We start from the raw sequence: 18,342 nt of genomic DNA on the forward strand, positions 1-18,342 counted from the left end.
TCTGCAAAATGATTAAGGCTGATACATTGTGTTACAGGATTTTATCTAGGTAACTTCCCTGAGCTGTCAAGTTGAAAGGGTACATTCAGGCATAATATTTGCAACATTTAACAACTTTAAATATGTGCCCCCCCTGTAATTTCCATAACAGTTGGAAGGTCAAAAATATAACCTCCTATGACAACTCCTGCAACCCATGAGCTTTCAGACAAAGATCATGCATGGACAAATGTAAAGATCTTTGGAAAGTATTGATCGAAACCACAGTAACAAACGAATCAATGTATCTTCAAGGGAAAGAATAAGTAGATCCATTTGCATATATAGCTCTGTAGGCTTAATTATATTCCATTGCTATTTTGTTATTGCTCGTTTACTCTGCTTCTATTTATTTTTAGTGCGTGTAACCTTTTTATTCCCCCTCCCCCCCCCGCCAATTTAACTCCTTGTAATACTCTCAATAAAATATAAGGAAACAAGAAAGGAGATTCCCACAAAACATTAGGAAGGCCTTTCTGGTGGTGAGAGCAGTCAGACAGGGGAAGGGGCTTTTAGGGAGAGGTCGGGGGGGGCATCTGCCAGGGATGCTTTAGCTGTGAGTCCTGAATTGCTGGGGGTTGGACTGGATGACCTTTGGGTTCCTTCCACCTCTATGATTCCATGACCTTTAAGTGAAGTCACCTCCATCTTCCTCTCAGAGCAGATGCCCACAAGCCCTGGGCGGGAAGAGCCAGAGAGAGAGAGAGAGAGAGAGAGAGAGAGAGAGAGAGAGAGAGAGGAGGACATTCCTAAGAACCGGCAGCTCAGCTCTCGCCTCCCTCCAGGAACCAGAAAAGCCAGTTTAGGGCTCAGATCTTTCCCACAGGCCTTTCTGAGTTCTTCTCCGGGGACACCCCAGGATGGCCAGAGCGTCACAAGAACCGCACCAGACATTCACCAGACCCCAAATCTTTCCCCCTTCCTGGCCTGAGAGGCTGCAAATTCTACCTGCCTTCCCCCCTCCAGTTGATCAACACACAGAGATGCAGGTGGCCAGGGACCCACCTGTGCACACCTGAGCCTGCAAGGGGCAGCCAAGCCCCCTTCACCGCCTGCCCCCCCCCGCCAGCCCCCTCTCCCCTCCTCCCTAGGCGGCAGCTCCGCCATGACCACAAACGGCGGCGGCAGCAGCAGCCGCGCGCGGCCCAGGCTCCCCTCGCCGCCCGCGGGAGCCAAGGCGCGCGACGAGGGAGCCAAGGCGCGCGATAATTTTCTTAAATTATGTCAGCGGCGCCCGGCAGAGCAGCCCTCTCGGCCACGGCAGCCCGGCTCTCCCAGCCCCCGGGGGCCGCCCTCCTCCCTCGCGCACCCGCAGCGTTCCCGCCCGGGGAGGCGGCGCCCCCAGGAGAGGCGGCGGCGGCGGCAGCTGCTGCGCGCGGCCCGGGCTCCCCTCGCCGGCCGCGGGAGCCAAGGCGCGCGACGAGGGAGCCAAGGCGCGCGATAATTTTTTTAATTATTGGGGGGCAGAGCCCCCCCAATAAAATTTTTGAGGGGGCTCAGGCCCCCTCAGGCCCCATGGTGTCGGCGCCTATGCGCCCGCCCCGTCGCCGCAGGCTCCTCCCGGCCGAGAGCCAGAGGACGGCGGCGGAGCAGGAGGAGGAGGATCGGGTTTGGCGACAGCTGCTGCGTCCTCTCCAAGCGCGGGGCTGGCCTCCGCCGCGCCCGATCCTCCGCAGTCGCCGCGCTTCTCGGCGGAGCAGGTCTCGTGCGTGTGCGAGGCGCTGCTGCAGGCGGGCGACCCCGGCCGGCTGGGCCGCTTCCTGGGCTCGCTGCCGCCTGATGCCGAGGCGCCGTGCCTGGAGGCGCAGGCAGGCGTTAGCCTGGCCAAGGCGCGCGCGCTGCTGGTCTTCCAGCGTGGCGACTTCGCCGAGCTCTACCGCCTGGTGCAGAGCCGGCGATGGGATGTGGGAGGGAGCTCGCTCGCCGCCCCGCGTGTGCCGCCCGACTCGCCCGCCTCCCTCCCACGGCACACCAGGCAACCTCTCGCGGCACACTAGTGTGCCGCGGAACACCGGTTGGGAAACACTGGTCTAGATCCAGCCTTAGAGTTTGGGCTTTCTTTAGGTCAAGGAAAGGAGAGGCAGGGGTGTAGCCTGGCATCCTCACTCTTCTGCCAAACAACGTTCATCTTCTTAACTTGCCTTGATGCTTTATCAACTGGAATTCCCTTTAACTCATGGAGTGGGATCCTCTCCTTCTGAATTGGCTACAGCCTGCAGGTGCCCTGTGTCTCAAGATGATCTCTGCATAATGGCCTGTCGCAGCAAACTCAAAGCAATTTTCACTGGGAGAAGGGATGGAAAGATCTGTCAGTTTTGATTGTCTTGGTTTCTCATGAAAGCTCATGAGCATTTGAGTGTGAATTTCTCCTAATAAAGAGATATTTTATATGCCGTTTTGACTGATGTCTGCGTTTTTTGCAAGAAACTATCTGCAACACATTTTTATATGCTGTATTCACAGATATGTCCATTTTTATGCACACTTTCCCCTGTGATATGCATTTTTGTAGACATTGCTTGTTTGGAGAACTGAATCACAAAATTCAGAGAGGTGCAAATTTCAAAGGCTGTGTTTTGCTTCACATATTGTTTCAGAAAGTGTGAATTTGATAGATTCAGTTTTAAATCTGTACTGAATTGAATTTCTGCTCTGTCCCTATTTGGAAGCAAAATAATCCAGATACGACATCTGGATTTTTTCATTTATTTTTAAAATGTGTTGTCCTTACATGTGTGCATTTTCTCACATGTTTCCAGAAACTGGAAATTGGGGAAACTTGCTAACCAGTTTAATACCACCCTGAATCTCATTATGTATGATTATATGTGAATGAGTCTATGTGCATTATCTATTGCTTTAGACTGCCCTGTTTCCTAACACTTTTCAAGCACTTTTGAACACTTCTTTCTCATTTATTCATTTGTTACTTCTTAGAAACACACCCTATGCCACTAGCTATTTGTGGTGAGCAAGACTTTGGTCAAAAGCCAAAATAGCAATCTCTTTTGTAAAGAGCAGAAACTAATTCTCCATTTAATTTTTACAGAAGTGTAATGCTATAGTAAGCAGCAGCCAGCCAGCATGAAACCTAAGGTTAGTCACATATAAAAACATGTTACGGTTCTGATGTTGCCAGCTCATGAATACCACATTTCTGGCATTTTTCTTAAGCGTTTCTGAAATGCCATCTTTAGACAAATAATTCAGCATTTGCTGTTAAAGCACACAAGCCATTTGGCTGCTCAAAAATTTCCAAATAAACCAATATATACAAATCCTTAAATTGCTAAAGGAGACTTACAGTGGTACCTCTGGTTACAAACTTAATTTGTTCCGGAGGTCCATTCTTAAGCCAAAACCGTTCTGAATATGAGGCGTGCTTTCGCTAATGGTGCCTCCCGCTTCCGGCGCACTGCCAGCACGCAACTTCCACTCACATCCCGGGGCAAAGTTCGCAACCAGGAGCATCTACTCCGGGTTAGCGGAGCTTGTAACCCGAAGCGTTCACAAGGAGGATGGTAAGTAACACAAGGTTCCACTGTATATTGTTTAAGTCTTTTTCTTAATTGACAAATTATTATTTCCTCCATATGGCTTCTAACCTCCTCATTGAGGGTTCATCCTTTTTTCCCTTTTGTTATCACTGTTTCCGTATTCCTTATCTCAGTTTCTTTTTTCTTTTATGTCTCATGTATTCTTAATCTAACTTGCAACCTGCAGAGTTTAGTCAAAATATGTCCAGGTTTTCACTTGTGGACAATGTTTAATTAAATATTCTTTATATATATATATATATTTATAATATTTATTAAAGTTTTTCAATATGAATACATAGTTGGCTCACAATACAATATCTGCCATGACATATTTTCACAACTTCTCTGGACTTCCTCTCATCTCCCGCTCCCATTTTCATCATAAAAAAGGAATTTTCCAGCAATTTATCATCTTATTTGCATTTTATGTCCCACAAGCTTAATTTATAATCTAATAGTTCTCCAAATGGTTCACATTTTCTCAGTCTCACTTGTCTTCCTAATTCTATCTAATTTAGTGGTGCCCAATTATTTATGATTTAGCAACCTGCTTAACATTCAACCAAATTACAATATTTTTGTAAATAAATCTTGAATTTCTTCCAGTCTTCTTCCGTCCTCTCTTCTCCCAGGTCTCGAATTCTGCCCGTCATCTCGGCCAGTTCCATATAGTCTATCAGTTGCATCTGCCAGTCTTCCAGTGTGGGGAAATCTTGAGTTTTCCAGTGCTTCGCTAGGAGTATCCTTGCTGCTGTTGTTGCATACATAAAAAAGGTTCAGTCCTTCTTTACCACCCCTTGGCCGACAATGCCCAGGAGGAAGGCCTCTGGTTTCTTAGTGAAGGTATACTTAAATACCTTTTTCAATTCATTATATATCATTTCCCAGAAGGCCTTCACTTTAGGGCAAGTCCACCAGAGGTGAAAGAATGTTCCTTCACTTTCTTTACACTTCCAACATTTATTATCAGACAGGTGGTATATTTTTGCCAATTTGACTGGGGTCATGTACCATCTATAAATCATTTTCATTATATTTTCTTTCAGAGCATTACATGCAGTAAAGTTCAACCCAGTAGTCCACAACCTTTCCCAGTCCTCAAACATGATGTTATGCCCAATGTCCTGCGCCCACCTTATCATAGCGGATTTAACCGTTTCATCTTGAGTGTTCCATTTTAGCAGCAAGTTATACATTCTAGAAAGTACCTTAGTCTTTGGTTCTAGCAGTTCTGTTTCCAGTTTCGATTTCTCCACCTGGAACCCTAACTTCTTGTCATTTTAAAAAATTTCTTTAATCTGAGCGTAATGTAACCAGTCTCGCACTTTATCCTTCAATTTCTCCAAACTCTGCAATTTCCAATTGTCTCCATCTTTTTCTAGTATCTCCCAATATTTTGGCCAATTGGCCTCCATATTGGGTGTTTTTCGGGCCTTAGCTTCCATAGGTGAGAGCCACCTTGGAGTTTTATTTTCCAATAAGTCTTTATATTTTGTCCAGACATTGAACACTGCTTTTCTGACAATATGGTTCTTAAAGGCCTTATTGATCTTAACCTTGTCATACCATAAGTATGCATGCCATCCAAACACATTATTGAAACCTTCCAAATCCAATACATCAGTGTCTTCCAGAAGTAGCCACTCTTTTAGCCAGCAAAAAGCTGCAGCCTCATAATACAACTTTAAGTCCGGCAGGGCAAAGCCCCCTCTATCTTTCGCATCAGTTAATATCTTATACTTAATTCTGGGCTTTTTGCCCTGCCAGACAAACTTAGAGATATCTCTCTGCCACTTCCGGAAGCACTCCGTCTTGTCCACGATCTGTAGTGTTTGAAATAAAAACAGCATTTTTGGCAATACATTCATCTTGATTGCAGCAATTCGGCCTAACAAAGAAAGTTTCAATTTGGTCCAACTGTCTAAGTCTTTCTTAATTTCTGACCAACATTTTTCATAATGATCCTTAAATAGACTCAGATTTTTTGCTGTTATATTTACCCCTAGGTACTTTACTTTTTTAACCACATTTAGTTCTGTCTCTCTCTGAAACCGTTCTGACTCTGTATCTGTCAAGTTCTTTTCCAATACCTTAGTTTTCTGTTTGTTTAGTTTAAATCCCGCCACCCGACCAAAGTCTTGAATCAATTGTAATACTCTTTTCGTACTAGATTCTGGCTCCTGCAGGGTCAAAACTAGGTCATCTGCAAAGGCTTTAAGTTTATATTGTTTCGCTCCGACCTGAATTCCTTTCACCAACCGGTCCCCTCTAATCATGTTCAGGAGCACCTCCAGAACAGAAATAAATAGCAAAGGGGAGATGGGGCAGCCTTGTCGTGTTCCTTTTTCAATATTAAACTCTTCGGTAACCACATTATTAACTATCAATTTAGCTTTTTGCTCTGAATATATCGCTTCAATCCCATTCTCAAAACCCAGTCCCACCTCCATTTCTTTTAGATTACCCTTCATAAATTTCCAGGAAATGTTGTCAAAGGCCTTCTCCGCATCTATAAAAATTAAAACTGCTTTTGTATTTATATCTGTTTGCAAAAGTTCCAAGATGTCAATAATGTTCCTTGTATTAGCAAACAAATGTCTACCTGGGAGAAAGCCTGCCTGGTCCTTGTGGATTACTTCATTTAGAACTTTTTTAAATCTACTTGCCAAAATGTCTGCAAATATTTTGTAATCCACATTCAAAAGAGAAATGGGACGATAGTTCCTGAGTTGTGTCTTTTCAGCTTCCGATTTTGGTATCAAAGTGATAAAAGCTTCCTTCCACGACTCCGGCGCCTTCTTCCCCTCCAAAATTTCATTGCTAACCTCCATGAATGGTTATATCAAGTAGTCTTTTAGTGTCTTATAGTACTTGGAGGTCAGCCCATCTGGCCCTGGAGATTTGCCCAGTTGCATGTTCTGAACGGCTTGTTCAATCTCTTGTCGTGTTATTTTACAGTTCAGGATTGTTCTATGTTCTTGTGAGAGTTTTGGTAATCCATTTTTTTTCCAAAAATTGCTTAATCTCTACCTCATCTTGCGGCCCTTGAGTATATAGTTTTTTAAAATATCTCTGGAAAGACTTTCTGATATCCACAGGGTCCTGGATGTTCCTTCCTTCAATTTCCAAATTTGTAACTGTATTTAATTTTTGTCTTCTCTTCAACTGCCAGGCTAGCAGTTTTCCGCATTTATTCGCCGACTCAAACGTTTTTTGTTTCATTAATTTGACCTTCCACTCTATCTCCTGATTTATCAGTTTAGAATATTGTGCTTGATAAAGTTTAATTTCTCTCAGAGTCGCCTGTGATTTCGGATTTAATCTTAACTTCTTCTCTAGTTCTTTTATTTTATCCAAAATCTTGTCTTTCCTCTCATTTTGTGTCCTTTTCTTTACCGCGTTCTGTTGTATCAGGAACAAATATTCTTTATAAATTCCCCATTCATTTTTGTACCTTTGGGTTGGCTACTTATCTCAGTTAATTTAGCTAATTCAAGATATTCAAACAGTTTCTTCTGCCACTCCTCTTTTGATGGTATCGTTTCACCTTTCATTTTTGGCAACAAGTATTCTAGCTGCTGTTGCAGCATATAAGAATATTCTTCTTTTTCCCTTTCCATACTTTCCATTACTTTACAAGTGTGGTTAAAATCCTGCCAGTGTTCTGACCTGCTTGAAGTGGTCTTGTAAATAAATTATAAACTTTTCCCACTGTTTTTTTTTAAAGTTCTTGTCTTCTTGATTTCTGAGCTTCCCAATTAGTTTTGCCATCATTTTTCAAAATGCCACCAACTCATTCTACAGCCTGTGTAGACCAGAGGTAGATCTACACACAGAGGGAAAAAATAAGTCAGAAAGTAAATTGTTATAACAAGGGGGGGGGGGAGCTATGTAAAATCAGAAAGATTTTTTTTTTTTTTTGCCCTCCAGCGCAATCTAGTGTTGCATGCTGCTTTTCAGAAATTTTCCTGGGCGTCAAGTCCTCCTTTGAAATCCCGGTAATATCCAGAAAAATACGGACACATGGCAGCCCTCTCCAACCTAAAGATCAACACATGCAAATTTACTTGTTAAGTACAGAATACTCAACTCATCAGTTGGGATCCATCCACGCAATGGTAAGGTGATTTGAAGGCAGATACCAGACATGAATTGATGCTTTTGAATTATGGTGCTGGAGGAGACTCTTGAGAGTCCCATGGACTGCAAGAAGATCAAACCTATCCATTCTTAAGGAAATCAGCCCTGAGTGCTCACTGGAAGTGCTCCTGAAGCTGGGGCTGCAATACTCTGGCCACCTCATGAGAAGACTCCCTGGAAAAGGCCCTGATGTTGGGAAAGATTGAGGGCACAAGGAGAAGGACACGACAGAGGATGAGATGGTTGGGTAGTGTTCGCGAAGCTACCAGCATGAGTTTGACCAAACTGCGGGAGGCAGTGGAAGACAGGAGTGCCTGGTGTGCTCAGGTCCATGGGGTCATGAAGAGTTGAACACAACTAAACAACAACAGCAGCAGACAGGTTCAGATAATGCTCACCCTTTTATTCAGCAAACAGGATGACCGGCTTTAGCCATTTTTCACTAAGATGGGTGAGGTGAGGATTAGGCAGGAAATTCCAGAAGGAACTATGGAAATTGTAGTAATCACTCAGTTCACAGTGCCCTCCCCTCTCTGCTAGTATGCCTTGGCAAAAAGGTATCAAAAACCATTAGATTAAAAGGTTAATTAGCTCTTCTAGCTCTAACAAGACAGCACTTACCCAGCACTCTCCAGAACTCCACACTTTATATTAAACTTCTCAACAGTGTGAATATGAACATACACAAGTGCTGGCTGCATGAGACCAGGTCCACATTCTTGTAACATAATACCTCTTGAAGACCCAGCCAGCTTCTGCTCACCTACCAGGTAAAAGAGTGCCTCCTTCGGACTTACGCCTTGAGAGTTGCATACCTGTGGGGCTTGGTGAGTTCTTGAAATATATTTGCTATGTTATGCCAGGGGCGGAGGAAGGGGGGTGTGGGGCAGCCCTGGGTGTCACCACTGAGGGGGGCGACAAAATGCTGGGCAGCACTCACCATGGGGCCTGCAGCATGCCCAAGCAATGTGTCTCTCCTGGGAGAAGGCAGACAGACTCCGGATGCCCCATGGTGTGTTCTGCCCCTATGGGTGTCTCGCCCCGCCCTGAGCGCATCGCCCCAGGCACCCGAGCGGCTTCCTCCACAGCTATGTTATGCAAGTTACTCTGAGTGATCACAGCTTCTAGGGCACTTCATGAGGTGAGCTTTTGTGGGGTTTTGCATCCATGCTCAGGTGGGCTAAGATCCACCTTTGGGTTGAATCACTGGTTTGACCAGACTCCATAGGTTCCCTATGGCCATGTATTTCTAGTTGGTGGCAATGGATTCTGCATCAAAGTGTGTACGCAATGTCTCCTGCTTTGCAGACACCATGTCTGGCTGACTGGGTGGGACCATGAAAAATTCTTTGTAAATTCATAAAATTCAACAGACTCCCATACTAATTATTGGGAAGGCTTTCTCTGTGTGACAAGTCCACAACGTGCTATTACTTTATTATACCATAATGAAAAGGATTAGTGGTTTTAGCCATTGGACTAATTTATTGTTCCAGTGAGTGCATTTCTCCCACACTGGAGAGGGCCAAAAAAGAAAGAATTTGACATTTGACATTTCCGAAACAAAGCATCGTACACATCATGGAGAAAGCATAACTTGGTTAGTTTTCCTTATGCTCCACTACACACACTCCCCCAAGTTTTCTGTTCTCTTTTTATTACATTTTCCCACCAAAATGGGGCTGGGCTGAGGTGTCCTACTAACATAGATCAAAATAATGCAAAGAAATCAGATCCTGTCAGGTGTTCCAATAAACCTATGTTTTGTTATAGATGTATTCTTCTGAGTTATACATATATAGGTATATGTATATATAAAATAGTGGGTGTTGTGTAATTTGCCTTTTAAAAGAAATCTTTATGTTGATTTACATGGGAGGGGGCACCATAATCTTTTCAGTGTTTAGGGACTCTAGGGGTCTTAATCTGGCCCTGATTTCAGTAAGTAATAAATTGTGTGCCTCGTTCTTTGGGAGTTCTGGATAGACAGAAGCAGTTTGACTATCTGGAAGGAACATTTAAAAAGAGCCACATGAACATTAGGCAGAGGGATATTATTGCAAGAAAATGGTATGTTATATTGATTTCATTAAACTTTAGGAGTGAGTAACTGGCAGATAAGGAGCTTGTTGTAGTAACTGGCAGATAAGGAGCTTGTTGCAGTAGTTTAGAAGAGGTTTCTGACTTCCAGTTTTCTAAGAATGGCAGCAGTTACGAACTCCACCACACCACAACAACTACCAAATTAGGTTGCTGAAAAGGAATCCTGAGTGGAGGACGAACTAGGAGTGAAATTTTCAGTGTGACAGGACCGATGAGCTTGGTTCTGGTACTAATCACAAATGCTTGGGCTAAGCTTGCACTTAGAGGCACTTTATTTTTTAATTATGAGTACACACCACCCCCCTTTGAGCCATTTTGCATCTGGCTCCAGGTTGTGGAGCTTGAGGGTTCTAGGCTGCATACATACTATATCTTTAAAGCACATTATTTCCCTCAAAATATTTATGGGCACTATAGTTTGCTAAGACTCGCTGGTGATTGTGACTCTGTGAGGGGGTGAACAACAGTGTCCAGAATTCTTTGAGGGGAAGAATGTGCTTCAAATCTGCTTTAAAGGTGGAATGAGTATGCCATCCTTCAAAATGTGCACTCTGAATTTTGCAGTACAGTTCTCCATCCAAATAATGTGTACAAAAATGGATATACTAGAGTAAAGTGTCCATAAAACCACACATATTAGTGGGGAAAAACACTGTTGGGGGGGGGAATTGCTTTGCAAAAAGGTTTGCATAGTAGGAGAAATTCACGTTTAAATGCTAATGAATTTTCATAAGGATTTTTTAAATTAAAATATATGTGGGGAATTCTTGGAATGCTACATAGAGATTTGGCTGAAGCACAGAGGAAGAAAGGTCAAATCTTCTAATCAAAGTCAAGGCTATATAGAATTTAAACAAAAATGCTGATATTTGATGATATATCTTTGCATGTGGCATGTTGATGTTCCTGAGCTCTCTAGAGAAAGAAACCAGAATATGGCAGGTCATTGCATGATGATTTGGGCTCATAATGGTATTGGGACAGTCAAACACATTCCTGCTTTCCATACTGTCTTTTCCTGAAGAGGTTGGGGGGCAGCCACACTGCTTCATTTCCAATCAGTACATATCCCGTAACTTCCTCATGAATTATTGTAACTTTTGATGCCACAAATAATTAATTTTTTAATTATTTATTTAATTATTTTTTTGTTGTACCACAGCCCCTCCAGACAGCAATAATGTAGTAGCATTGAGGAAGCGTCACTAAACCCACCCCTAATGCCCTATTTTTGCTTCCATGCATGTTGCAGAATATACCAGTCTAGTGAGGTAGAAATTCTGTAAAGCCCATTATCCGTAAGGCCTGATAAAAAAAAACTGGTAAGAACCTAACACTGACTGAGTGAAAAACCACTCCAAATAAGATACAAGGAGGGCTCTGCACAGAGAATGTTTTGGGCGAAGTTGCATTTCAAGGGCTGTGGTTGGATGAAGAGATATGGGTGGCAGAAGGTGGTTGGTCAGAGGATGAAACCACTAAGATGACATCTTTGTCCTATATAGAGTATGTTCTTATGGAAATATCTTACAGACTCTTTGGACTCTGTCCTGTAATCCATCACTGAATAAAGTCTGACCAATTGGGGCTTGTTGTGAGGCTCCATACTGACAAATTTCTCCTACATTTGAGAGGGCCCTGGTCTAGCCAAACACCAGGGACAGGCCAAAGCAGATCACGTGAAAATTTAATTAGTAGTAAGAGAACTTCTAGGTTACGTGAAGTTGTTTATTTGCTTGTTTGCCTGAGCTCGTAAGAGCCTTGCCTGGGTCATTGCCTGTAATGAGCAGCTGTGCATTTTTAAAATGTGGTGCTGGGAGGCAGGGGGTTTGGCATTTTAGAGCTAGACTAATTTATGCAGAAAATAATTTAATTTCCATATTGGCCACTCCAACAGTTGGAACTTTACGTAATGCCATAAAATGCAATTTATGGCCTGCATACTATAATAAAAATGTGCTTACATAAGGCAGTAAAAAGCAACCTCACATACAAACATTAAAACAAATGTTACAAAGAAGAAAGGAAAGAGATAATGTATGAAATGGAAAACCCACAGCTGATTCCCTGAGAGCATCTGGCAAATAAATAAGCCTTCAATAGCTTTTGGAAAAGGACTTGGGAGATGGCTGAGTCAAGTGGCTGTTGACCACAGTTGCACAGGCCTGCGGAGATTCTCCAGTCGGCAAAACACTTAAACGAAAGGAGGTTAATTTGTGGAAATCATCTAAACAAGTCTTTGTTTTTGCGCTGAGGGCCTTGAATCCAAAGAGAAAGGTTGCAAACAACTTTGGAAGAAGGCAGCAAACATCTTGTGTGGGTGTCAGGAGGCAGTTGGAGGATGTAGGACAGCCAACAGATTGAGAAATGTTGGAGGGTATGTTGTACGGTACAGGAAAATTTCTACCCACACTCTCTCCAGGCAAGCAAAAGTCACTATCAAAGACCAGGGACATATTTTAGCCAGGCAAAATCAGTCAAGGAGGATGTGAAGAAAGACCAGTGGGCAATGTGGTCTGGGAAGAGTTGCAAGAGACAGGAAGAGACATCTGCAAGACTCTGGTTGGTTGCCCAGAAGGGGATATGGTCTTTGGGCTAAGAAAGGTTTCCTCAGCTTTGCTATACTGAAAAGGATGTCTTATAAAGTTCCCCCCCCCACCAGTCCTACCATCCAATTTCATCTTCTGTATACATGACTTATTGCAACAAATTTTATCGCACAAGGTTTTTATAGGGTTTGCAAAACAAATCAGTTTGGCATTCCTGGGGAACGGTAAAGAAAAATCCTTTAAGTAGGCAAACGATGATTTCAGGTATGGATTGTGAAGAATTTACAAATGAGGGCCAGTGTGAGTGATGAGGTTTTTCAGCAAAAAAAAGGACAGATGATAAAATACAGACATACAATGTTTATGGCTTGGTATAAAATCTGTGTCTGTACTTGGAGATTGAAAAATGTCCGGGGGGGAAATAGTCAGAAAGCCAAACTCAAAACACTTCAACTATCTCAATGTGATGAGATGAACGGAACTGATTATTTTGAGCTTTTACCCAGAAAACAGAAAAGAGCCAGGATGTTCCGGCCAACAAAGTTTCTTTGGTCACGATAATCTAGGTCTGAATATCTGCCTAAAGAAAATGCTAACTTGCTAACTATCCTAGAATTCAGCTGTTCAGATGAGAAGCTGGGCCAGGCCATTTGTAAAACAAAACATTTCAAATCTTTCCCCAACTTATTTGTAGCTTGCAGAGATCCAGATGGTAGTGTACAGCGTGTGTGTGTGTGTGTGTGTGTGTGTGTGTGTGTGTTTTCCAAAGGCCATTATCTCAGATAGCAGAAGTTTTGCCTCCATTTAATGCTGCATCACTGAATGGCCAAAGAACACACCTATTACTCATGGCATGAGCCATGAACCAGAAGGGGAATGGGCTGCAGTTATGTAACTGGAATGCAATGCAAAGCCCATCATTGCTAATGAAGGCTCCAAGGAATGTTAATAGACTTAAAACAATCCTGCCCAAAGCAAGACATCTATGCTGCGTGCGAGAAGGATCCACCCAGACTGCCCCTGCAATGGCCATAATGGCTTCTCTCCCTGTTTTGCTGCGCTATTCAGCACCCATTCCAAGGCAAATCATTTGCGTTAATTTCCTTCTGCCCCAGTTCATATAAGCAAGCACCATTGCTTTCTCCTCCCCATCTTGTTGCATCATAGTATGGAAAGGACAGATTGCCTTAACTTTCATGTGATGTTCCACCATCTGCACACCTACACATATCATTGTGATATGTTGTCAAAGCAAATAATTTATATTTTAATGTGTACCTGAACTGATGATCGAGTTACAAGCTTCCCAAGAACATTAAAGCTTAGTCATGTATAGAATACTCCCAATTCTCCGAAAGCCTTCTTTATTTTGCCAAAATAGGCCCACACACACACAACAGGGAAGTTCCAGTATGCTTGTGAGGGAGGACTCAGAAGTCTGCAGAAGGGCATAATATATTTAGAATAAAAAATGAGGAGGAGGGGTGGAAACTTCCCAAAAGCTGACCTGGTGAAGACTGAACATGCTTAGTGGGCATGGAATGTTGGCTGTTGCAGAGGAAGGAAATGAAAAATTTGCTTGAAATCTGGACAAAATCACTTCACACTAGGGATAGAAGAGGGCTGATTTTGCCCGCCTCGAGGTACGCCTATGCACTGCATCAGCAAGCTCACTGCAATTAGTCACTAGGACTAGTTGTACTCCAGGAGAAATTTCATAAACATTTAGTGTTGGATGTCAGTCCAAAAGTGTAACATTTTCCCTTTGAAGATAGTATGCAGATGAAACTAATGTCCTAATACAGATTGGCTAGTATCCCGGGGACAGAAGCAGCCACAATTACAGATTTCAAGACTTGGGAAAATTCCCAAGAGAACCGAATTGCCAAAGCTGTGCTTTGAACGTGGGAAGAGCTTTTTCCTGATAGAATGTTTGCCAATCAGTGCACTTGTTTGTTTTGCATAGTGTGCAATGGGCCTCACAAAAGATGCCTACTGAAGAGGAGGTATTAATGGACCCAATGCTTTCGTCACCTGGATATTTGTGAGGAAGAAAGCACTTGGAATCCCACCAGATAGTTTGTGGTTGATGAGAGCCTATGTATGCTTTAAGCAGCACATTATTAATTTATTAATTTCCATACCGCTTTATATTTTTAAGGGGAAAAAACCCATCAAAGTGCAATTTTTCTAGAAAAATAGGTGCCAGAACTTATAATGACAATGGTGCCTACCTGAGAGGTGCTGGAACTGAGTTCCAGTGGATTCCAGCTGAAGAAAGCACTGTTTGTAACATAAGAAACCCGCAAATAAAACAATGACAGAAGAAAAGCAAATATAAAGTATACATTAAAAGCAATGCAATTAAAATGGGAAACTAAAATATTATCTTAACTTCACAAAGGAGGTCAATTGCAGAATGCACATTTAACACAGCAAAGTAAACAACAACAACAAAAATGTTAACATTTCAAAAGAAAGCATTTCTAAAGGAAGTCAGATATTAAAACAGCACAATTAGCAAGAGAATGAAATATTATAATAAGTATAGTACATACCTGTTGCTGCCAATCCTGCCAATGGTGGTTCGTGGCAGGCAGAAGCTGTGGAAGCTCAAGCTCGATGATTACAGTCTGCCCTAAGAAACAGCCAAGATGATTTCTGGCCTCTTCAGCAGCTTCAGCATTTGTAGCTGGAATCAATCAGGACCTGCCTTCCCAGGCCAGTTAGCAAAAGGCCTGCAAGGCAGGAGCAGGTCTACCAGGACTAACAGCCAAGATGTGTATTAGCTGTTGTTTCACACTTTCAGTCTTCAAGATGCAAATTGAGGTGGGAGTGGGGACTAGTAGCACTGGCCTCTAATACATGGTAAGTATTTCCAGTCCCAAACTCTCTGGCTCAGATTAAATATCTGATCCCTGTCTTGCTGTTGAAGTAAAAGTGAATGGCTACACTGGCAGACACTCCTATAGCATCCTGGTAACTCTTCTGACATCCACCAATCATGATGTTGGTCACCAAAGATGCCCATCCATCAGCCATGCAGAAAAGTCTACATACAGTGATGGCAATGGCCGTGTGTCATCACTCAACCCAATACTCTCAAGAGCTCCACAAACAATGTCAGAAAGAGACCAGTAGTCTCCACTCCAGCACAAGCTCCCAAGGCACTGTGGTTGGGTAGTCTACACAGAAATCCCAGAGGCATCTCTGAAGAAGAGTTTTGTCAGTATTCTTAACTGCAGTTGGAATTTGGGGGTTGTTCCTTGATGCGAATGGCTGCCAGACTCTGAGACCATGTAGGAAAGGTTATTTTGTTCTTTTGACGTTCAATTCTTTATTATGGGGAAAGCGTGAGGACATTTTTGACACACTGACAAGCAGATTTGGGGACAAGTCTTCCTGCTATTCAGGTTGAAATCCATGGTGGTTGTGCCAAAATGTTAAGTGAAGTGTCTATGTTGGTTATCAGTAAATATCTGGTCTCTGCAATACTGCTGAGATGGCAGTCACAGTATATATACCCAAAGTCTGAGCTTGGGTGTGAGGATAAGGGCTTGCTTTTCTACTGCTTCTGAATGCAAAAGCTTTTCTTGTAGGCATAAGCACAGGTAGTGGGGAGCATAACAGAGAGAGCTGGTTCCCTATCCCCTCCCCATCTTATTTAGATGGCAGCAAGAATTATTCCAGATCAAGTGCTATCTCTGAACCCACTTTTTAGCATGTGATCCAGTTGCAGTTCAGAACTATCATGCACCAACCCTGCGTTAATTGCCAGATGAACATGCTTGATCAACTAAGTGTAATTTTATATATGTCTATTCAAGAGTGCAGTGGGACCTTCCCCCCAGTGTAGGCAAAGATCTCTTTGTAGATTAAAATGTGGTTTCTTTCTAACATTGAGACTCTTGAAGGACCTGGTGCCTGCGGCTGCAAAGATTAACTGTCTTCTCTCTCACTGCAGGGGTCCCAGCTTGAATAAAATATTGTGGGACCCAGCTAAGCCCCACCCCACATAATCAATCACATGACATGGTGCACACACACCACCTGAATGGCAGTGTCCACCAACTTTTTTTGGGGGGGCCCAGCTGCCTCAGATACTTTATTGAGGGGCCGAAGCTCCCCCAGCCCCTAGGAGTTGGCTCCTATGCCTCACTGTATTGAAAACTTGATGAAAAAGAAACAAAAGTTAGCTTTTTCTTCCAGTTTGTATCCAGATCTAACACACTCTTTGCTTTTCAGTGCAACTAGTTGCTTTTTCCAGTGAAACTACTACACCTTCCAGCTGCATGTGAGCAAAACAGACAGTACTTAATTGCAATAAATATCAGCATATCTTTTAGATGAGGCACCTGTCACAACATAGATAGATGCTGATGCTGTTTATTCTTTAAAGCCATGTAATAGGGATTATTCCTTGGCCAGCATCCAGAAGACAGCTTGACTATTTCTGCACACCAGGAATGGGAACTTGAATAAGCCCTGCCCCACATAATCAATCACATGATGCTGTACATGGACACCATTTGAATGGCAATGCCCATCAACTTCGGAGGGGCCCAGCACCCTCAAATATTTTATTGGGAGGGCTGAAGGGACCTTGGCTACAAACCAGGGTTTTTTGTGCTTGATTTCCCCAACCCCAACAGTAGCTTGTGTCACTAGAAAACTCTTTTTGAACCTGGTTGGATTTCTAAAAGCATATGGGTGTCTGTTATTCAAAGTAGATGGGAAAGTCAAAAACCCTATGAGGCATATCCAAGCCCTTGGGCCCATCTTTGATGAGGAAAACAATATTGACAGTAAAGTAAAGGTAAAGGGACCCCTGACCCCTGACCATTAGGTCCAGTCGTGGCCGATTCTGGGGGTTGCAGTGCTCATCTCGCTTTACAGGCTGAGGGAGCCGGCGTACAGCTTCCAGGTCATGTGGCCAGCATGAATAAGCCGCTTCTGGAGAACCAGAGCAGAGCAGGGAAATGTCGTTTACCTTCCCGCCGGAGCGGTACCTATTTATACACTTGCACTTTGATGTGCTTTCAAACTGCTAGGTTGGCAGGAATGTTGACATTAATGTTCCTTTATAGTGGGGGTGGCAAAGTGACTAACCTTTTTCTGCCCAATGGCTGCATTTCCTTCTGGGCAACCTTTTCAGGTGGGCACATGCCAGTGGTAAGCAGGTTCAGAGGCAGAGGAGAATAGAGCAATGGGTGTGATTTTTACCTTTGTACAGTAAAGTAGGTTTTACACAAATGGCCAATGAGTGTGAAGTGGGGCCAGTGAGGAGGAGCGTGGCCTGGGAGTGGGGGTGTGGTTAGTGTGGGGGTACCCTTGGAGAGCGTTCCAAGGGCCAGATAGTTGTATCTGCCCCCCCCCCCAGACCTGAGGTTCCTCATCCCTGCCTTATAGCATTGAGCGGTAGTGTGGAATATGGAGTTACATCATATGTCTCATACAATATCCTTAAGACTTCTGCTACAACTTTGAATTTCATATGTACTATGTGCCAAAATACTTGAAAATATTTCCAGCTGAAGATAGGCCACGCCTGGTTAGAAATGAAGAGACTAGTAAATATTTTGGGTGAAGCAGCCAACAATTGCTTGGCAGGATCTCTGCAGTCCTTGTCACTCTCAGCTTCCTTTTCTGGCCCTTTTCTATTGGGAGATAGACCTTGCCCTATTGTACACGAAGGGACTGGAATGTTGTGGTGTGGAAAAGAAGTAAAAGTATGCCAAATTGATCATTTTTTAGATGTATACACATTTGCATAATTATTTTGCTCACCATATTTCCATAATATAATAATAATAATTTTAAAAGTATCAATGCATGTACAGTATTTTCCTTTATATATGGCCTTTCCTCTTTAGAAAACTGATCTTAGAGCCCCTCCAGTTGACCTGTACATTGAGCATTCATCCTGATTTACTTTCCAAAAAGCAAGAAGTCCGATTCTTTTAAAAAGTGGG

This window comes from Podarcis melisellensis (assembly GCF_964234715.1).
Source record: "Podarcis melisellensis genome assembly, chromosome: 3".
NCBI lineage: Eukaryota > Metazoa > Chordata > Lepidosauria > Squamata > Lacertidae > Podarcis > Podarcis melisellensis.